The sequence below is a fragment of the Mytilus californianus genome, unplaced genomic scaffold (assembly GCF_021869535.1).
Source record: "Mytilus californianus isolate M0D057914Y unplaced genomic scaffold, xbMytCali1.0.p SCAF_4, whole genome shotgun sequence".
NCBI lineage: Eukaryota > Metazoa > Mollusca > Bivalvia > Mytilida > Mytilidae > Mytilus > Mytilus californianus.
In genome coordinates, this window is record NW_026262690.1 from 36905749 (window position 1) to 36929726 (window position 23978).

The 23978-nt window shown below is 32.3% G+C and overlaps 1 long non-coding RNA gene across 7 annotated transcripts in view; it reads right to left on the reverse strand.

Moving 5' to 3' along the window:
- LOC127737986 (uncharacterized) overlaps positions 1–23978 on the reverse strand; it is a 113433-nt gene that overhangs the window by 83228 nt on the left and 6227 nt on the right. For 3 of the 7 annotated variants that reach the window (XR_007999902.1, XR_007999899.1, XR_007999904.1), the window contains one exon: positions 19252–19466. This is a non-coding gene — a long non-coding RNA (uncharacterized LOC127737986). Of the gene's footprint in view, positions 1–13156; positions 13571–19251; positions 19467–19762; positions 19781–22893; positions 23109–23978 lie in introns of those variants that run through there. The other 4 variants (XR_007999905.1, XR_007999901.1, XR_007999900.1 and 1 more) reach the window with 3 other exon arrangements.

Consider the following 23978-nt stretch of genomic DNA (forward strand, 5'->3'; position numbering starts at 1 on the left):
TCACAATGATACTTTCTTAAAGAATTAGATATGGTCTTGTTTCACCAAAGTATTCGACATAAAAATATATCATTGTCTTCAGCTGATGACTGACTAGAGACTTGTTGCGGACATTGATATAAAATGCAACACATTACGGCAACATTCCCAATCCTAAAAAATGATGTATTCCCCAAGGAATTGTCATATCTTAGAAATAATAGACTGCTGCAAGCACGAACCGTGCCATCGAAGGTTTTATATCAAACTCTTCTAAGACTTGAGCGCGAGCATTGTTCTGACTGACAAAAGCTTTACGATAAATCGCCTCGTCTTTTGTTCTCTTTGCTATAAATGATAACAGTGCTGTATGATATTTTAATAGAACGCAGATACTGAAAAATCGTGATAGGAATATAGAAATAGGATTTTCTTAAGCTGTTTTTGAATTCATTCAATGAAATGCAAAATTTCGATCTGTGTTTCTCATCAAGAAATCTAATCATGCTTGTATTCTGAATAATATAGACAAAATGCAATGATCACTTCTATATAAATATTAAAATTATTGAAAAATTAAGCATATATCGGTGTACGAATTAAAGATATTAAAATATAATCTCGGTGAAATCATTCAATTATTTAATAAATTTATTTTTTTGACACGAGAAATTAAGTCTTATACTTTACAAAATCTGATTTCAAAATTATTTACTTCATATATTATTTTTTCTTCATGTTGTACAAAGCAAATTGAATCTTTTTTACATTAAATATAATTTATTTGCTTTTTTTTCTAAAGAATATTTACAAGCATGTTAATATATATATATATCCACCAACATCTTGGAGATAACTTATTTGTGTTTTTTTTTTTCCGTTTCCAACCGATCTTTTTTTTTAAATTAATGTACACCTACTTCTTAAATTAGATTAATTATTAACGTTGACGTCTGATTGCTTTACACATTTTTTTTTCTTTGACTAATGTCGACTATCTTTACTCTTGGTAGTTTGATGGGTAACTACGATTTTCATCAGGTTTTCGAGAATTAAGATAAATATATATTATATATTCATGTATATATATATATACACAGATGTTAATTGGTTCTATATATGGCAAAAGATAACGGACGTTTTAGCATTTCAAGACCCTCCCAAAGTGTGTGCAAATGTCGGACGCATGGAGACTCAAAAAAGTAACATTCAGGTGTGTGTGTGTCTGTAATCGCATATAAATAAAAAATATTAGTATATATAAAGAATTGTAATATAAATTTGAACGTCTGTAACTAATAATTTTGAAAACCACTTTTGTTTTATTTTGGGAAGTATTTTGAAAACAACTTTTGTTTTATTTGGGAAGTCAAGTTTTTTAAACTATTTCATTTTTTTTTTATTATTACAAGGAGAAACGATTACTCTATAATATTTTTCTGACACAAGTAGTCTGATACTTGATGAATATTGCATACAAAAGAAATCTTAATTGATCTTAATATTCTGTAGAACACTTTTTGGCATTAAGGTTTTTTTGTAAAAACGATGAGTAAACATAAAACCAACGAAACCTATCCGACCTTGGTTTCCCGCAGGCAGTGGAGTCAGCGTTGGACTTACAATAAATGCTGAATAAACCAATAGAATTTTAATTCATCAACACAGCAAGATATGGGAAAATTACATCGAGAACTTGAAAAATAAATAAACTCTTTACAAAAGCGAATTGTCGCCGAGTGCCGAACCGAATCGTTTTATGACATTTTTCAACGCCCTTTGAAAAGACTTTGAATCAACTGAATTTTTCACCAAAGATCGAATAATAACTTTTACTATTTGTTTACTAAAACTCAACAGTTTGTATTATTTGCATTTGGGTAAATAATTATTTTCTTTTATATATTGTACAAGATGGAAAATGATTACCACTGTGGGGTTTTTGAACAAAATCTACAATTTCCTTGTCCCCTTTTATGTATAAGAAGATTTTATGATTTCGTCCACTTTAATTTAAAACCAAGTATTAAGTAAATAAAACACAATAACTAAGTATTTCTTTGTATTTAGGTCATAATTAACATTAAAAATGGAATAATATAACAGTGCAACACATTAAAATCAACGCGACACTTATATAGGAAAACTTTAGTTGTTTCTCACTCTCAATATAAAAAAAACAACTGTTAACATGGTAAACGGACGTACTTTATTTTAAGCATGTCCAGAATGATTTCCATTGCTGCACATTATTTCAAACATTACAATTTGATAATTGGTCTGATCAAAGGATTTTATTTAAATTACACATACATAAAATCTTAAAATGATATTTCTTTTCTTTTTAACGAGTAGAAAAAAACAAAAAGAAAATTTATAGAAATATTTTGTTTTTTCTTTAACTCTTTTATGATTTTCACATTTAATATATCAAGTACACTATTTCTAAATACATCAAAAATGAAATGATAATATAAGGCATTAAAAAATATGCGAAACTGTCCCTTTTCCATCTCTACTTGTTGTAATGTTCCGTAAAATAGAAGTGGGGGAACACACCGTTAAAATAATATTTGCACACTTTGATGTTTTATGAAAAAAATTAGATGTGAAATTTTAATAATTTTAATGGCAATTTTGAACACCATTAATGGTTAAATAAATGTACATTATTTTTAAGGTACGAAGTACAATTCTTTAAAAAAAAATGACTGTTCATCCAGTGAAAATCAAGGTTGGTTTAATTTTTTGTACATTTTGTATTATCCAATAACGATCTTTTCTTAAAACACGTTAGCATATAAGCATAGAATTGTTTTAGAAAGTTGATGATAGCTTTATTACATATATACAAATTGCATCGTCTAATTTTTTTCTATACGAATTTCTTTGTAGATGTAATTATTTTCTGTTTTCGATCTTCCTTTGATTCCAGAATTCTTCAATGATTGTGAACATTTGCGCCAGAATCTTTGACAGGCTTGTTGCGTGCATTCACATCAAAGGCACTAATATTTCAGGTTCGTGACAAGAGTTTTCGCAAATGTATTTGCTTCCTATATTTTCATTATCACCCGTTATTGTTATTATTTGTTGTCCACTCTAATGGTCAATTCGATCAGATAAAAGCGAGAAAATAGCCACTAGTGACCGTTACGTTACGTAAATCAGCGTTAATAGCCCCCAATAATTGGACAATGTTAGCACGCAGTAATCGGGTTCTTTTGATACATACTCTGGGTGCTAATTCAATCTATCCTTTAATTGAAAAAAATTCAATTAAGAAATATGTACAGTTAACAAGTGACAATTGCATGTATGTTGATTCACACGTTTAATTAACAGGTGTGCTGATAAATCTAATTTTATCAAGGATTATTTCTACAGTCATTTTATCAAGGATTATTTGTACAATAATTTTATCAGACATATATTTAATATATTTAAAAGGATTTTCAAAACTGTAAATTCTTGATGTTAGATGAATTGATCCGAAAAAAATATTCTCTCTCTCCCTGTTTCCATGGAAACTCACAGAATACACAGAGCTGTACAGGATACATGAGAAAAAAGCAAAGGAGGTGTTTACTCTTTTTTTTAATCGCTATTTCTCCCTAATAAATCTTTTTTTACCAAAAAATTCTGTGGAATGTAATACAATAATCATTGGGCGAAGGAAAATTCGTTTTTTTATTTATAAACAACTCTTAATTGAATACCGTGCACAACAGATTTCAAAGAAACCGTTTTTGGCTGCACAGCGTTATAGCGTTCATTTCATCTTGATGTTTGCTGGTTTTTTTTCGACAACATTTTTACCTTCGATTGCTTTATAAACTAAAACAAACTCGATGACCCTATAATTATACAAGAATTTGTGAAACCGGAAATTTATTTGGAAACACCATCTTATTTTTAAGAAAATATAACATCTATTTCTTCGGAGAAAAGAGCATTTAAAGATATTTTGGAAACGTTTTATTTTATTTTCTGTATATCTATGTATATTGGTATCTCTTTTAAGAGTTTTATATAATAATATTTAAAAAAAAAATTAGACAAATACACCTTTCTTTTAATTTTTCAGTTACATTATTAAAATTTGTTAGATCGACCTTTAATGAAGCAAAAGAGACAAAGTATTCTCTGAATGCAACACAAACAGAGAGAGAGACTAAATTATAAACCGCAACTCCAACATATTTACTTTTTACAAAGCCATAATCGCAAAGTTAATGAAATCTAGTGGAAATTCAAAATCTAAAGATTTAACGAACTATCTTAAATCTTTTCAATATTTTCCAAATGCCCACTTTACTATACCTTTTTATTCGTGAAGGCATTTTTGTAGAAGTAGCAAATTTAACATTTGAAGTCAAAAACTGATTGGTTCATGTTTGAACATTGCACATATAGATACAGTTCGATAGAATTCAATTTCTGATTTTGAAAATACTTTTCGATTTTTGAAAATGTCAAAATTTGCAAAAAATCTATCACAAGTTACATTTTGAACTATCTAGATAACAGGCATTTTTTAATAGTTGAATGACATATGGTATGACTAAATGATGTCAGAGCAGTAACGTTTGAAGTTGTGAATATTTGTAAAGATTCAAAACCGTTTTAAAAATATCTAAGCTTGTAGATCAATACACAGAGATTCTCCTATGCTCAAAAATTAACTTTATCGGATAAGATTGGTCTGTTTCATGATGAGTTTGTTACTGACAATGCTTCGTTTTTGAAGATATATTTCTTCTTGCATTCTAAATCGTTGAAATATCAGATTTTCATGGAGGTTCTAAATTTTAACAATTTTATTTTTTTACTGATTGCTATGTCATGATTTTCTGATTTTTTAATTGCAACTCTGGGGAAAAACAGTGTCGAATATGCTATTCCATGAAAGATGGAAATTTGTCTTGTCATACATAGGGTTTAAACATAACATTAAATTTGGAATTCAATAAACAGTCTAACAATCTTACACCATCGGCAATTAGAATTAGATAAGATTATCGAATCCGAGCCAATCTTTTCTTAACTTTGCCTGTATTAAATATTCCCCTTCTTTACTTTGTTGTCTGAACACGCTAGAAGAAAGACAACTCTAATAGGATTGTTTCATCATCCATGACTTATCTCCCATTTCATACTAATAACATGACTTCGATAAAAGCCCGACATTTTGTGTGAACCATCATAAAATGAATTCCAGCTGTAAAAATGACCAAACACCTGGACGAAATAAGGCATCATTAATATAATAGATGAACGATCTTAGTTTTTGAAGTTATATTTCTAACAAACGGGTTTGTTTACAAAATCTTCATTAAATTTGTTTTCGTCAGTGTCGGTCATTATTAGAAATGTAAAATTTGTGAATCATCTTTTTATGAGATATAGGAACAATTATTTTGATATGGATTAAAATTCAGGACATCCGTTCAGCGGTAGTGATTCTGGTCAGTTGTAAGAGCAGCAAAATGATTCAATTAATTTTTATACAAAAAATAAAAGCCTACAGTGAGATATTTTGTTTTGACCATACATTTCGAGTGCAGCGCTGTTTGGGACGTTTTTTTAGCTTGTTTTTGTCAAGTCCACTCTATGCCACTACTTCACGTGTTTAATACATGATCTAATAAATGGCTTGATCCGCCCCTGCCACTACTTCACGTGTTTAATACATGATCTAATAAATGGCTGGATCCGCCCCTGCCACTACTTCACGTGTTTAATACATGATCTAATAAATGGCTGGATCCGCCCCTGCCACTACTTCACGTGTTAAATACATGATCTAATAAATGGCTGGATCCGCCCCTGCCACTACTTCACGTGTTTAATACATGATCTAATAAATGGCTGGATCCGCCCCTGCCACTACTTCACGTGTTTAATACATGATCTAATAAATGACTGGATCCGCCCCTGCCACTACTTCACGTGTTTAATACATGATCTAATAAATGACTGGATCCGCCCCTGACAATACTTCACGTGTTTAATACATGATCTAATAAATGACTGGATCCGCCCCTGCCACTACTTCACGTGTTTAATACATGATCTAATAAATGACTGGATCCGCCCCTGCCACTATTTCACGTGTTTAATACATGATCTAATAAATGGCTGGATCCGCCCCTGCCACTACTTCACGTGTTTAATACATGATCTAATAAATGGCTGGATCCGCCCCTGCCACTACTTCACGTGTTTAATACATGATCTAATAAATGGCTGGATCCGCCCCTGCCACTACTTCACGTGTTTAATACATGATCTAATAAATGACTGGATCCGCCCCTGCCACTACTTCACGTGTTTAATACATGATCTAATAAAAAATCAAATAACTCCAATTACTGTTGAAAAATAAATAAATTTCGCAAAAACAATTATTGTTCAACATAAAAATCCTAGCCCTCACCTCGATAACATAGTGGATAATGCCTACTATACTTAAACTTTTGCAATGCAAGCTATTGGTTGTTAACTGATAATTCTATTTTTGGTTTGTTCCCAGTCAACCATCAGTAAATCAACTAACAACAACAAATAAGGAAATATTCTGTAGTCCATTGCACACTTTTATTGAAGTTATTTGACAGATTGTCCTGTAAATTTCATACAAGGAAGAAAAGGAAGTATAAATTTCGTTATGATAGACCGCATTTATCAACTCTTCTTTTCCTATCTGACTCTTAGTTTTAAATTACGCAAACCACCATTTGACTCCTACTTTTGTAAGTATTATTTCATTCTTGATCCAGATACCGCAGAAGGTAGGTTTGCTCTTTATGTTGATCTTTAATTTTCCACTGCAAAAGTTCGGTAACACAAACCTCTCTTCAGTAGTCATTTGCCTGTCAACTCTGAGGGTAGCTATGTTCAACTTTAATCTCAATTGACGGTATTGTCAGTTTTCCCGCTGAAGGTCGGTGGTTCTTCGACTTCTTCCACTATACAACACTGGATGACACGAAAAAAGTCACTGAAAGTGGCGTTAAACATAAACAAAAACAATCAAAATATCAGATTTGTGGTAGCGTGCTCCCCTTGGTTGCTAGATCAAACTCACTGACATTTAAAAATCATAAACCTCTTCTTCTTTAAGCTCGCAACCTTAAAGTCAGCGTAGGAACAAATATTGGTCGGTTTGGATCAAGATTAAGACAAGGTATAATCCGCAATATGCACTGTAGTATGCCCGTGTTAGTCCAAAATACATCAATATTCGTAGAATACATTTTCCAAATGATATAAAAATTTTCTGTATGGAAGGTTGCTGGTCCAAGCAATAAATCTTCAAAATGTTACGGACTCTTACACTGCGGTGTCCTAAGATAACATAGTGGATAATGCCTACTATACTTAAACTTTTGCAATGCAAGCTATTGGTTGTTAACTGATAATTCTATTTTTGGTTTGTTCCCAGTCAACCATCAGTAAATCAACTAACAACAACAAATAAGGAAATATTCTGTAGTCGAACAAATGACATTAGTCGACGTAGGCAGTCAGGATAGATAATTCAACTGAATGCAATACCGACTAACGAGGTCATGTTTTTCTCTGATTGTTAATGACGTCTTTACACTAAATCCATTTGATGTTGGAAGTGTACTGATTGATATTTTAGTCTTAGATACATGCTTTTTTTCATTAGTTGTTATCATGGTTATTAGCTTTGAACTAGCTGTCAGTAACTGCGAGTACTGTTAGATCTGTACTTAGTGTCTTACTTTGTTGTTAGGGATGAGGGATGGATAAATACCCGACACGTCGGGTCTGTGTTTTTGTTTTTGTTTGATGTTTTTCTGCTTTGTTTCGATCTGATTAGTTAAGCCTTTTCCAACTTATTTTCATTGTTTGTTCTTATGTTGTGCAGTTACGCCACTGTCCCAGGTTAGGGGGAGGGTTGATCGTACACAAACATGTTAAACCCGCCACATTCTTTATGTGCCTGCCCCAAGTTATATTTGTTTTTCGTAAATTGCTTTGTTATAAATTAGGCCTTAGTTTCTCAATTGAATTGTTTCATATTTTTCATTTCGGAGCCTTTTGTAGCAGACTCTACGGTATAGGTTTTTCTCATTGTTGAAGGCCGTACGGTTGCCTATAATTGCTTACATCCACTTTATTTGAACTTGGGTGGATAGTTGTCTCATTGGCAATCATACCACATTTCTTTATTTTTATATTAATATAATTTAGTTGTTGTAATTAATTATTGTGGTTCACGTAACATTGCAATAATGCCTCAACCCCTTGAAATAGAAATGTGTATTTTTAAGTTCAATAAATGGTAAACCCTATTGACCTATAAAGAATATTAAAAATAAGTTACTTTTCAATATTAGAGAAACCATTATCTATATCAATTAAAGCTTATAACATCTTATAACTCCTCCAAGAAACAGAACTTTTGTGGTCTACACGGAATTTTTGAGTTGCCTCCCGTTGTCTACATGTTGGCAGGATAATTCATCAAATAATAAATAGGCTTAATGGAATTTTGGAGTTGCCTCCCGTCGTCTACATGAAATGAAGACTTTCTTATCTATAAAATAGTATATATATTCTACTTAGTTTGATATTTACACCTATGCGAAGGAACTATTTTGTTTTAAATCTGTACTAATGTACTTTCTCGTATGTTCTTTTTGACCAGGTCAGAATTGGTGGTGTTACATCTTACAAAGTCTACCCGAATTAATTGCCTGATACATACTTGTTTTACCATGTCAAGTTTAACATATATCTTTCTGTGCTCCGTGGTTGTCTAAATGTTTATATTATTTGTGCACGTTGTGGCGTGATCGTCAATTATCAAACCGATGCTAGGCGCCGTCTTATATTGCAGTGAGGTGAGAAATTTTGGTTCGTGTTGAAGGTCTCACTGTAACATTGAGATAAAGAACAGCAATAAAAGCGTTGTTCATTTGCTTTTTTGTTTTGTTTTGTTGTGCATGTACTGATTGTATGTCATGGATGATACCCCATATCCTTTCTTTTCTATCATATACATAAACAATACAAGAATGTAACTAATGAAAAAAAATGCACCCACATCTCCCCTTTCCAAAGCAGTCATCGAAATATTAACATAGTCACAAATGAAATAATTTGTAGATCATAATTTGCCTGCTGTGTACAGTTTCTTCCTATCAAGATGATACTCAAATACGCTGAACGTTCACAAAAGTCATTATTAAAGGGAAATAACTTCAATTACAATGTAAGAATCGTCTGGCAGGATTTTTTTTTATAGATTTATGGTACCTCGTTAGATTTTCCCTTATCTACTAAAGCTTTCGAGATATAAGACAATTACTTACATTAATGTGCTAATGTTCTACTCTTAATTATGACAAACATATTGGTTGGCAGATCGTAATGAAGTTTAAATTCTAAACACACTAAGGATTATTTATGATATGGTTCACTAGTTTCAACATGCAGATAAAGGGTAAAATAGACACTTTTAAAAAACAATAACTCCATTAAAAGTCAATTGAAAATTTCGGTCGTGTAACTAAATAGCAGATCTTGTATTGCTTATCATTTGTAGCTCACATGTCCCATCACTTAGCGTCTATCACTGTTAAAATAACATTTTTTTTACCAATTGTGCTCACAATCATCCTTCAAGGATATGTACTTTCAAAATTATGTCGATTTTGCCTTATGCCGCCGCACAAAAACGTGGCCACCATGGCTAAAGACTTGATAAAAGGGCAAAATAGTAATCTTCATCTTGAAAACTGTTATGCTTCGTGCCGATCTGATTTGTCAAGCCATTTCCAACTGATTTTTACGGTTTACACCACTGTCCCAGGTCAAATGGGCGACAGAGCGCTCACAAACATGTTTAACCTCCCCATATTCTATATGTGCTTGTAGAAGTCATTGACCTTAATTGACAATTTTCACCATTTTGTTTTGAGACTTTTGCAATTATCTTGAAAATTATGATAGATAGATAGAAAGTGATTTTATCGACTAAACAAGTCATCTATAGTAGATAGAAAAAACTACACACATCTTAAATGATCAGCATATAAGTCAACATAAATAAAATCAACAATGACCAAATCGATATTAAGTCCTAGAAGGACGATTTTATAACTTTTTTTTTTTTTTGGGGGGGGGGGGGGGGGTTGTAAACTTGAATACATGATTTTTTTGTTGAGTATTAGAGAAAATGCTTTAAAATGTCTTATCTGACACTGCAAGGCTCACTAGCACCAATCGTGGTCACCATCCGTCCTTGGAATGTGTAATTCTAAAACAATGTTGATTATGTCTTACAAGCAACAAACATAACTTCATCTATTTGATTTGAAATTTTTCACATGGAGTGCCTTCCGATTTGGACCGCACTTCTGCAATTTGTAAAATAAATGGCATGCACCTTTGAAAAATGATTTCAAAGGGGGTCTTATAGAGAAAATTTGTGTTATTACAAATATTTTATTTTAACTCTCAGACCAGAATAGACAGTAGCTCTAAAATCATATAATTGTGTTTCACAAGTGTCTACTTTGGTGCTAGATTATAGATTCAGGCTCATGAGAAACTTTAGATACTGTTTACAGTTTCTGTCTATCTAAAATGTTTTCAAGATAATAAGTAAACCTATAATTGTTATTAAAATGTTACTTAAAGGCGGTAACTATTTGATGGTTTAATCATTTGGTCGCTTTGAAGATCTTGTACTGTTGATCATTTTGTTCTGTTAACAGTTCTATCCATAAGATGCTAATGACCTCACCAAAATTTGTCAAGACTTTTCAGAAAGTTAGGTCTACTTTAAGCTTCTGTGAACTCGACCTTTATTCTAGTTACCTCAAAATAAATATGCAATGCCTGCATGATGAATAGATTTTAGAAATGACTGTGAGATTTCGGAAGATGGCCAATCAGTTGTTGCGTATGGACATGAAACAATGCTAGAAACTGCAATTTTATAACCCACAGTCCGAATTGACTAATATTATTATTTTGTATATTCTACCAAACTTTGATCTGTTCAAAATGAGTCACATGTTCAACTGCATTTTCAAATGTAGACTGAAAACGACGGACAGAAAAATGATATTGCTAAGTTACTTTAAAGATATCTAAAATAGAAATCTAAACTAAATATTTTGTGACACAATCATAACAACCAATCAAATGAGTTTCTTCTCTATTTCAGGCGTACTGACAATAATAATGACAATAATAGCCTTTGTATGAGGTCGATAAGAGGATTTATCGACCTGAAGAAGTATATCGACCTCAGACTTCGTCTTCAGTCGATATACGTCTTTCAGGTCGGTATATCCTCGTATTGACCTCAAACAAAGGCTATAATTGTATAATGTATTATGAAACAGCTCGTAGCATGTTTTACAGTTCTGTGTTTATGATAGTCAATGTAACAATGGTGTCCTTGTAAAAATACAGAAGCGTGTTTCTTACTTTGCAATACAGGAATATCACAACCTCTTATTGGATATCGGTATTGTAGACAGATAAAAGTCTGCTGTACACGATTGGAAAATCCATTGCATTGTTGTGGCAATCGTTATAGCAGACATGAATCTGCTGCACACGATTTAAAATTTAAAAACTACTTTATATCTTATCAAAAATGGATGCGACTTCCATTGATGGTGTTCCTATGATTAAAATCAATAGTTCAATACGTCGTATACGCTGTCAAAAAAAAAATGAAGCATCTAAATCATCCTTTTATACAAAAAATCCTTCTGACATATTTATGACGTCATAGTGATATCATGCCTGCATTGAAATAACATTTTTATTTATCGTATTTTCTTGGCAACTTTACCTCTCGAAATATTTTAATAGCTTTTGTTTTCAAATATTTTGGATTTGAGCGTTCTTGATAAAGATAAATCAAGAAAAGCGCTTCGGAGGCACTACAAGGCTATGATTTTTTTTAAAAAGTATACGTAGCAAAAACATTTTTATAGTCTTCAACGAGACAAAGTCTCCTTTAACATGTATGCCATGCATAAAATTCCTTTATGCACATCATCTGGCTATCGACAGACTATTACCAACATGCATAAAAGTTCGATTATTTATCTATCCTTTCAGAAATGTGAAATCAGAATTGTGCTCCTTTATACACATTCTCAGGTAGCGTAACAACTGTGTAAAATTTAAACAACAAAACTTTTTTTTACGGCTAGCCGTTTAGGAGTGGCTCTTACTAGATGTTATTAAATTCAATATTAGCTCCCCTATGACATGTTGAACTGGGATTGGATTCCTTTATGCACATCCTCAAGTGGTGCTCTACAACTATATGTAAAAATCATCAATATCTGACTAACCGCTTTACGAAATTCAGTTTACCAGGGATAATAACCTCATATTACAATACTCCAATGTTGAAGAAAGTAAATTCGATAATCTCCCCTATAACATTTTGGATATCCTCAGACAGGCCTAGTGTTTTACAACTGTGTAAAGTTATATCAATATCTGTCTAACCGTTAAAGACGAGTTGCGCTTAAAATGTAAATGGGCAGACCAATAGAAATACGGACAGACGGACGGACATGGGGAATTCTATATACCCCCTAAAAACTTTTATAAAAATATTTGCGGGGTTTAAACATCCCCATATTTCTTTTAACAAAATGCTGCATTTGGAAGACATAAACGTCTACGGAATTTAAGCTTTTTGGCCAAAGACAATGTTACCAGGATCAAAGTAGACAATGTTACCGGATCCAAGTAAACGTCGCATTTGCTTAATGTTGAATTCATGGTTTAGACTGATGTGCATTGGTATTCACTTTACGTTCATTCAGACTACATCTTTGTTTGAGGGAAAAAAATGGACAATGAAATTTAAGTTCATTATGTGATTTCCTTGTTCAGACATAAAATAATCTTGGTTGTACTGATTCTCTTTATATTTTAATTTGATAATAAACAAATCTTATTTTATAAAGTCAAATACTGTGGCATCCAACAACATATTTCAAACTTTATTAAAGATGTATATTTTTTTTATATAAGATAGGCATTTCTATTTCATTAAACTCTTACATTTTCTGTATTTAAAGCGAAGTACATTTTATATACATGTATACAAGACAAAAGAGGGAGTATCTTAAAAGAGATTAACAAATTACCATACCTTCATGCTGTGTTGAACATAAATCCTTTCAACGAAATTAATTTTCCAATGAATCCAACTTAAGACACATTTTTGCTTTCCTTTTAGCTATTTCCAACACTATTCCTGGATTTTATATTTACAGAAATCCCCATTACAAGCACTGTCTCTCCAAACTAAATGGAGTTTTACTACCAATTCAAATTATGATTGGATATCATTATATCCCACATGGTAAAACCTTTTATGCATGTAGTTGAATGCTATTATAACTTTTCATCTTGACATAAAAGTAACTATCAGCGATCAAGATAAAATCCGCCTTGTAAACGAGTCTCTTTTCAGTCTTTGCAGAGCTATGCCAAAGTTGTTACAATGTTCTTTTCATGTAAGTTTCAATCGTTTCAGCTACCAATGGGCCCTATCGTATGACTTCTTTCAAAGAAGAAAAAAGAGAATTCAAAATGTTTTCAACACAAAAACGAAAGGTTTTGTTTCCTTTAAAATAACCAGTCATCAAGTCGCAGTTTAACATTTTCATATCAGAAATAAATATATCGCTAGTCAGGTTTATTTATGATCGGTGTATTGTGTTTTTCGTCCTTTAAGGCCTGAACATAAAAGGACAATTATAAAGCACGTTGAATAGGATTTTAGACTCTTTAGTTTCTTTATTATAAACTTAAGACCTTTTCTTTCCATGTATACAGGCAATGTATGCAGATTGAATTAAATCTATTGATATAAAATGACATTCTTTAACATAAGAAATATGATACACAAAACATTCAAACGAGGCAATATGTTATTCAAAGGGGAAAATAAGAGAATACAATAAGGCCAGTCAATAGCTCGCTATATTAACTTTTTGTATAATCGTATCCCATGTAATATTTAACAAGGCGCGTGTTTGTGTTTACTTCAATCATTTTTGTTATTCCCTCATAAAATTAATACGGATGTATTGTTATTCGTTCTGAATACGTGCCGCTAGCTTTTGTAATTTTTATATCAGAATTCTATACAGATATCAACAGATAAAAATTGTATAAAAATATTAATGTTCCAGGGTATTAGATCATAATATAGCTGATAAAAAGAACTACAGTCTTAATTTTGATCAAACGTTCCGTATATTTGTTAATAAAAATACTCAATGAATGGCCTTTGTTGAATTCTTTCTGAAGCAACAGATATTTCATACTAACTATTTCAAACTGTGCATTCTTTCCGAACACGACTTAACGAAAAATTAAAACTACATATACAGCATTTGATCAAACTGCAATAGTCAAGTAGTTTCGATGAGTCCCAGGCCTTAATATTGTCAAAACAGACACCTTCTCCATTGGGAACTGTAAGTGGGTTTTTTTAAGAAAAGAAAAGTTATAAAGTATGTTGTACTTCAGTTACAAATCTGAAAATAGGTACAGTAGGTCGGAATGTTTTCTATTTTAACTGAATCGTCGAATTTGGCTAAAAAAGAATATAATTCGAATAGCTCTATTAAGTAATTTAACATAAATCATATGTAAATATGTATTGCTATACTACAGTTATGCCCACTAATGGTCCTACATTCTGTCGATACCTATATGTTGGAATTGCACAAGATCACGCCTATCTCAGACTGCTTATGACGTCTTTACACTAAATCTGTTGGATGTGTACTGATTGATATTTCAGTATTTGTTAGCATGGTTCATTTATTTGTTAAATTGGCATTGAGCTAGCTTTCAGTAATTGCGAATACTGATAGATCGGTTATGTGTCTTTCGTCTTTTTGTTGGTTATTTCTTTGATGTGTGCTTTGTGCTAATCTGATGAGTCAAGCGCTTTCAAACTTAGTTTTACAGTTTGTTTTCGTGTTGTGTTGTTCCAGATTTCGGGGGGGGGGGGGGGGGGGGGGGCACCCACAAACATGTTTACCTTGCCACATAGTATATGTTCCCGTCCCAAGTCATGAACCTGTAATTCATTGGTTCTTGTTTTATTGCCATCTGCCATATTTGTTTTTCGTTTTAGCATAAATCGTACCGTTGGTTTTTCTCTTTTGAATTGTTTCACATTTGGTCAAGCCGGAGTCTTTTATAGCTTACCATACGGTATTGGTTTTGGTCATTGTTGAGGGCCATATGTTAGCATCATCGTCACTGGTGAATCATAGTTTTCTCATCGACTATCTATTTTTATATAGGATGGCATCAACTTAAAGTTTACATTTATGAATGTATTCCTATTGTAAATGACTATCCTGGTATCATTTTGTTGGTGTCGCCAGGTGTTGCACACAAAGTAAAAGTAATCATAGGAATTTCAAACATTTTATAGCGAAAGATCACAATTATAGATAGACCATTATTGCTGGTAATATGTATTAATACTAGTACTGGTAATCATAATTATATTGCAGTGTCTGTATCTTTTACTTGATTGATATATGCTTGTAATGAGACCTATGATTAGGAAAGGAAAAAAAATAATAGTATAAATAGATCCGCTTTCGAAGGTCGGTTACAGACAATTTTTATTCACAATAAGCAATAAAAGAAATTGATTTGGGGATAGAACGAGGGAGTGGTGACGGTAGGTTAACCGGAAACGTAACTTTTTATCTTTTAACCTGAGAAAAATTCAAATGAAATATATATAAATAACACTTTTATTACGTTTATTCCTATTGGAAGTTGACGACAGGGTTTACACTACAACACCTTACAGCAAGATCCGCTTAATATCACTATAAAGACGTTTAGATCAAATAGTTAATTCTGTAAGAAATGAGACCAGCACCGACTTTAATTCTTTTCTTAGCTAATAAAATATGTCGGTTTTATAGACTTTTGAGTCAGGTTAGTTAATGCCCCCGTTTCTAGGGAATAAAAACCGGTAAAACGACCCGCTTGAGATCAGTTCCACTATTTCACGATCTCAAGTTGCATTGTGCTATTCTTACAAGACGAAATTGGTGTTGCTATTTGTTGAAGACGGTACGGTTACCAGCAGTTGTTTACATCTTTACCGTGTAGTCTGGGTGGATAAGAGGCACTGAATCCTACCACATCTCCTAATTTTTCTATTAATTATACAGATTTATAGTAAACCTGTTTCCTGCATAGTACATATTCTTTACATTATTAAAGACCGTAGATTGGCCCCTTAATGTCTCCTAGTTTTTCTATATCTGTATGTCGTTGGAAATTTGAACTCGTTAATGTTTTGCACGTCCTCCGCCGAGGATCTTTATTTCTGTATTCCTTTAATTTTTAAGGCTAATTTTATCTATCCTTTATTTCGTTTGCCTATTATTATCTATGGTTTATATTTTAGCAGTCCATTGTTCTCTATTCCTTATTTTTTTGGACCATTTTTGGACCATTTTTTCTATTTTTTGTTTCTTTTGGACCAATTTATCTATTCTTTTTCGTTACCATTATTCTCTGTTCTGTAATCCCCACCCACATCCTCTTACAAGAAAACGTTCTGATCAAAAGTAATGAGTAGCTGTCTCCGTATACCTCCTTTTATTCATGTTTGGTCATCACCTTTCATTCAACATTCCGTCCGTTGTTAGACCGTTTCACTTTTGATTGAACCGTTCAAAAGACCAACTGGTCGATACACTCTTAAGAAGTATTTTTTAAGTTTGGAATATAAAGCATGTTTTGTAATATACTGATCATTACTGTGAGGTTGTCTATAAGCTAGATATACAAAGAACAGTATCAGTATTTAATTAGAAAGTACATGTGTCCAAAAGATATACAGATCTAAATCTTAGATCAAATATACAAATCATATGGGATCATTTGCATGCAGTAAGTTCAACTGGATAATTTTGAAATCCTGTCCAGTTATAAAAAATATTACCATCAATTTGCAATGAATTGCATTAAGATTTTAATAATAGTGTGGATTTTATTTAAGTTGAATTAAAGTTAAGCACCAAAATCTTTATCTTATAGAATTGAGAATGGAAACGGAGAATGTGTCAAAGAGACAACAACCCGACCAAAGAGCAGAAAACAGCCCTGCATACCAACATGTACATGGAAAATAGTTTATAAGGCTAGTAGGTTTTAATCCTCCATTTTAGCACAAAAGTATTGTAGTGGGAAACACAAAAACTAAGGTTGAAGCTCCCTTGTGCAAACTTGAGCTTATAAGGTTTTATCGAGTGCCACTGATGATTAAAAAATAAGATATGATATGATTGCCAATGAGACAACTCTCCACCAGAGACCAAATGACGTAGAAGGTTAGCGACTTTTTTTTTTACCGTATACGACCTTCATCAATGAGCAAAAGCCATACAGCATAGTAAGCTATAAAGACCATGAAATGACAAATGTAAAACCATAGAACGAGAAAACAATCGACCTGATTTATGTACAAAACAATAAACGAAAAACAAATATGATATTCAGCAACAAACGACAACTACTGAAATACAGGCTCTTGACTTGGGACAGGCACATACAGAATGTGGTTGTGTTAAATATGTTTGCGGGCGCGCCAACCCTCCCCTAACCAGGGACAGTGGTGTAACACCACAACATAAGAACAAACTAAAAAAGCTCAACTTATCAGATCGATAGAAAGCAAAATACAACTAACAAAAACACAAAAGACACAAAATACAGATCTGTGAGTACTCGCAGTTACTGCAAGCTGATTATGTAGACAAAAAGATCGTATGGCGTACCAAATTATAAGCCAAGTATTTTTGATAACTTTTAAGCTGTTTTGTTTGGCCACTTTCCGTGTTTATGGTCTTAAACGTTTACTATTTTTGGCTTTCAAAAGATTTGGTCTTAAGAGGATCTGATTTTGGCCAAGGAACACATATTGTACTTTTTTTTACTAACGAACACAAACTTTGACAAGGACAGCGTCTTTTTTTAGAGGACACCAACTGTGACAAGGACAGGGTTGTTTTTTACTAGCGGACACCAACTGTGACAAGGACAGCGTTGTTTTTTACTAGCGGACACTAACTGTGACAAGGACAGCGTTGTTTTTTTTTTTGCTAGCGGACACAAACTGTGACAAGGACAGCATTGTTTTTTTCTAGCGGACACCAACTGTTTCAAGGACAACCGGCATTTTTTTTAAGCAGGACACCAACTTTATCAAGGACAGCCGGCATTTTTTTTTTATTAGCGGACACCAACTGTGAAAAGTGAAGCCTTCATTGTTTTTTTTCTAGCGAACACCAACTGTGCCAAGGACAACCGATATTGTTTTTATTTTCCTTTTTTACTATCATTCTCAATTGTTACATATATCATTCTCAATTGTTACATATATCATTCTCAATAGTTACATATATCATTCTCAATTGTTACATATATCATTCTCAATTGTTACATATATTTATTTTAGATAAAAAGACACTTTATAGAAGTTTGAAGTTTAATTCTTTTTCCGCTCACTTAAACATCCATCACATGTTTACAATAATTATGTTTAACTTTCATGTATTGTTACAGAAGGAATGCCTTTCATACAAAAGCTAATGAATAGATGCTTTCCTGTCTATAGAACTGTGAATGATATTGTCCTTAAATGTTTTGCCCTGAGGTAGTGAAAAAGCTTAATCTTAAACAGAAATACTGAAAATTTTGCACACTATTGATTTTCAGGAAAAAGGAAAAACGTTTGCATAATTAACTAAAATCAGAGACACCAATTCAGAAAATACCAGGGTGTGTAAGCATTCATTTCATTTAAATTTACAACAATACAGCAAATTAGCAAACAAAATTTATAGCCATGATCCGGGGCCATGATACAAATTTGTTAGTTTTCTTGAGGAAATCTGCTACTTACAACATCACGAGAATTTTTGACAATGACGATGTGTTTATTTTAATTTAAAGCATCTAGTATTGACTCTCCGTTTCTCTTAACTCAAGGGAGGAGGAATTAAAACAAATATACTGTACTTGACACAGGCTAGCAATTCTACCAGACATTCAGTGTTATACATATAAAAACGAGAGAAATCATTAGATATGATTGTTGTTGATCTTAGTAATTCAACAAAATAAACCAAGTAACTTTTTCAAATTATGCTTTTAACAAGTTTCACATATTAACAAAGAAAAACTTACCTTGTATCAGACGTTTGAAGACTTCCATTTAAATGTTACATCCTTTGAATAAAATTTCACATCAATTTTAAGCTAATTTTGAATAAATTCCTCTTATCATCACTCATGCATCACTTCAAATTAATATTTCATAATTCATCTTCGGTAATCTATTTATTCCATAAAGAACTGATGAAGTAAATCCATACTTTAAAATCCAATTGAAATAATAACTCCTAAAATAGAAGAAAACCAAATGTCAATCGTTTAATCCAATTAGGTCACAAACATCTACAGTAGACCACTTTGTACGATCAGAACCTATTTGAAATATAGAAGACATTTAACGTATAATTACGTTATTAACCATATTTTAAGCATAAAAAGTTATACTACAGACGAGCGAGTGCAAGATAAATCGAACATTAATCTTACTTTCAGCGCCCTCTGCCCCATCCCTTTTCACCTTCACCTTGCAAACTTAAAAAAAACGAAATTGAAAATCTCAGTGAAAACATAGTTGTTTCTTTACCTATTTTAACATCTACTATGAAAAGTGTTCGTGTAGATATAACGCGCGACCAACACAATATAAAGGAGAGGCATGCTGGAAGGGATCAATTTTCTTTTCTTTTCATCAAGATTGAAAATAAAACATACGACATTGTATCCAAAGTTTCGTAATGACCGGGTAAAGAATCCTTTCCTATTGTTAGTAAATTTAAGTGTTCCTTTCATTCATAACAATAATAAACTGACTCTATTGAAAACGAATGCATTCAATGATACAAAAGAAGTATACAATCGCCCGAAATACAAAAGAATTTGATGCAAGGGAAACTTTTGTTAAATTTCTGTATCTGATACATAAGGAAAAGGGATACTTTTTGTAGGATTATAAAAATTCAAATTTTACAATAAAAGTTAGAAGAGATCAAATTTTACAAGCGTGAAATAAATTCAACGTCTTCAATTTCTTTTTTTAACAGATTTCAGCTATTAAGATATAAAATTTGCTTTTAATCCCGAATAGCAAACAGTTGCAGGATGAGAACAGAGTTTCCTGAAGAAAACTCATCAGAAACTGAATAAAAAAACATATAATTACAAAGAAGCCGAAAAATTAAGTGATTGGTGAGCGTCCAGTATTTCATACATATCCATGACCAGGATAAATTTATAGTAAACCCAATACTTACAAATGTAGTTTTAACTTCAATAAAAATGTCTGAAGAAAACATCGATAAAATTTTACAAGGGTATAACAGATGGATTTGTATTGAGATGAATGTACATAAGACGTTCTCCAGAATATTAGTATCAAGGGATCAAATCACTTGTGCCCCCTTAACATACACGGATTTTTCTTACGATTCCCTAAAGATTGCCATCTCGTAGTCAGTCGCAAACATCCGTAAATAACTCGCTGATATCCGTAAATAAGTCGTCACAACTCGCAGACACTCTTAAGGATTCAAAAATCGTCTTGCGTTTGTCCACGGATGGATTTGTCCGTAAATAACTCCGTAAGTATCGTAAACTGCTCGCAACAATACGAAATCATCCGTTAACTGCTCACAAGAATCCGTGAATGACTCGTAACAATTTTCTTTTACGATTTGTTTACAGATTATTACGAGTGCCTACGTGTTGTTTACGATTTCATTCGGGTCGTGTTACGATGGCTTTTCGGATTGTTACGAGTTAATATGAGCACTTTACGTGTAGTTACGAGTACTTTACGAATATATACGTATAAGTGTACGTATTTTTACGTATTGTTTACGGTTTGGGGATAGGTATGAAAGATGAAAAATCGTAGGACTCGTACCAACACGTAAACAGGTCGTAACTTACACGTAAAAGCTTCAATGAAAAGTAATATTCCGTAATATACTCGTAACAATCCGTAAGATGTTCGTAAATTGCCCGTGAGTTTCTCGTAGTTATCTTTGACAACTGGTCACAAATCGTAGAATTTTGCCGTAAATACATCGTAATAACGCGTACTTATCCGTGACAAACTGTAAATAGCCCGTAATACCTCGTAACAACTTAAATCGGTCGCAATAGTTGCCAAACCGTAAGGATCCGTGAATTTGTGCGATCCGTTAGGACTCTTAAGAAAAATCCGTTTATGTGAGCTGTATTTAGTGTATAGAATCTCCTCGTTTTGTGAGATGTATATAGGGTTGTGTTTAAAAAATCGTTTGTCCTTGTTGGTTAGATATCATTCATTGGCACATCAACGATATTTCATGTGAATGCGTTTGCTACATGTGTGTTTCGAGTATCATTGGCGGGTTTGTTTTAATTCGATCAAATCATATATGATACAGTATTTCCGTGAATGCAGGAGAAACCAATGAGATCCGCTGGGATATTGAAAATGAAAATATTCCATTATTTGACAATTAATCACTTTTAGGAAAAGAACTTAATTATCTTTATAAAACCAAATGACTATAAATGCATGTAGGAAAGGTATATAAACATATTCATTGTATTAAGAGAGTTATATAAAGATCAACTAATCCGTCTGAATGGTCAAAATATATAAAACTGACGTTCCTTATGAATTCGAAACATGGAGTAATCTCAAATCTTGTTAGAAAATTACTCTACAGACTTTGAAATTCCAAAGATATCAGAAGATTTACGTGCTGCTTGTAAAAAGTATTTTTATACGTGTTCTTGACGCTTCTTTTTTATATATTGTCTGAACTTTTGACCTGCGCGCATTATGGTGGAATATGTTAATCTAGATTGTTTCGTTACAACTATATTGGAAACTGAGTGAATTTGACGAAGAGGTTGTTTTCTAAGCTTCCCAATGACTGAATTTAGCGACATAAACAACATGCGCTTAGGGCAGGGATCTCCTTTTTTAGCAACATAGACAACATACGCTTAGGACATGGACTCCTAAGTGTTAAGATTTTTTAATTTGAATTTTCTTCCAATTCAAACTTCACTCCTCAGTAGCTGAACTTTTCTTAGGTCCATTTCTTATACATAGGTAGAAGCCAAACGAAAGTTTGACTACACGCACCGCAGACTCTGAATTCAATGCATAAATTATTAAGTCCTAAAAATTCGTAAGGTTTATCGTATATTTTTTATTATTTTCGTCCTTGTAAAATACTGGGGAACCTTCTGAACTTTTACTTGAACAATATTTAAAAAAAAAAAATCTTTGAAAAAAAGGGGGGTCCATGACCCAAGTCCATGTGAGTGACGTATACGAATATTTAGGTTGGTGAAGCTTTGCTAAACCAATGTTATTCAATGTAGGACAAAATATGGACGTTCTGTCACATCGAAAAATATATGATGTGTCATCACTCAATTTTCCCTATGTACCATATGCTAAGCGACTTTAGTGTATATTTATCTATACATATAAAACCTTTTAATTACGTTTGCATTCTTTAATATCAAGTAACATTCCACACACAAAATGATATATTCGTTATCTCAATTATCGTGCTGAATAAAGAATGAATTCAATTGTATACATTGAGAACTTTTGATAAATTTCAATAAAAAAAAATGTCAAGACTGTCTTGAGAATACCCGGTATATACAGGAATTTACCAATATGAAAATTAGCAGTAACTGTCAAAAGAATTATATATATAAATATGTTAGATAAAAACTTACCATTATCGCGTCACTAAAAAATCATTTCAAAACATCCTACCAGTTATCAAAAGCGACTTTCAATAAAGCAAAACATGTCTTTAAAGCAATTTGTATCAATTCTTTAGAAATCTTACACAATAGCTTTGATAAATCTCAAATGATTTTGTAAATAGGTTATTATACGGGAAAATTTAATCCTTTTTCTTTCACCGTGGACTTACTCTGTCCGTATAAAGAGTCTTTTGTATAAGACTTGAGTAGGTAGTTACTTCTCGAATTAATTCATCGAAAATTTAGATGTAAATTAAATTTAACTTTTCCATTAAGATACTATAAGAGATAACATAGGCAAAACTAGTTTCTTTTCATTTCTTACTTGTATCGAAATCCTTATAAGTTTTCTTTCAAAATGCAATGTAAAAACCTTTTTTGTTGAAAATCACTGACTGTTAAGAATTCTCGGTCGTTTACAATAGAACATAACGATAAAACATGGGAGAAAAATTATCGTGTAATAGTAGTTCATTTAATTGTATTTCATAAAAATTGCGTACATTTAAAGCAAATGGCTAAAAGCTTCTATTCAAAATATTTTCAAATCTACATGTTTGTAATTTTGAAGACGCCATCCGATGGCACGCCTTGGTGTTTACAATGTGTTTGTTTATTAATTGCAGATAAATGTATATGTACAAACATACGTACATTTGGTGTTTATGGTTGCTATGGTATTTTGTATTTAGAGTAGATTATATATTGAGCTCAATTTGGTTCAGTTTTTATTCATTTGTTTTTTTCTTTTATTTACTTTTCGCTAATTCTTTATTTCCTTTTTATTTTTATTTTTTTTAGTGGGGGTGAGTTGGCGACGTAAATGATTCAAGGTCATGTTTCGACAGAAGAAACACAAATAATTGCTAACTAATCATGTAAAAACTCAAAAAAGACTTAGCTAATGATGAGTCTTATATAAACGAAAAGCGCGTTCAATTACATTTGTGCAAATAATTTGAAAACCATGGGCCATGTCAGTGAAAGTATCCTTGAATGGTCTTATGACGTGTCTGAGAAGGTCTTGGGATGTAAAACAAAGCTATCTTAGG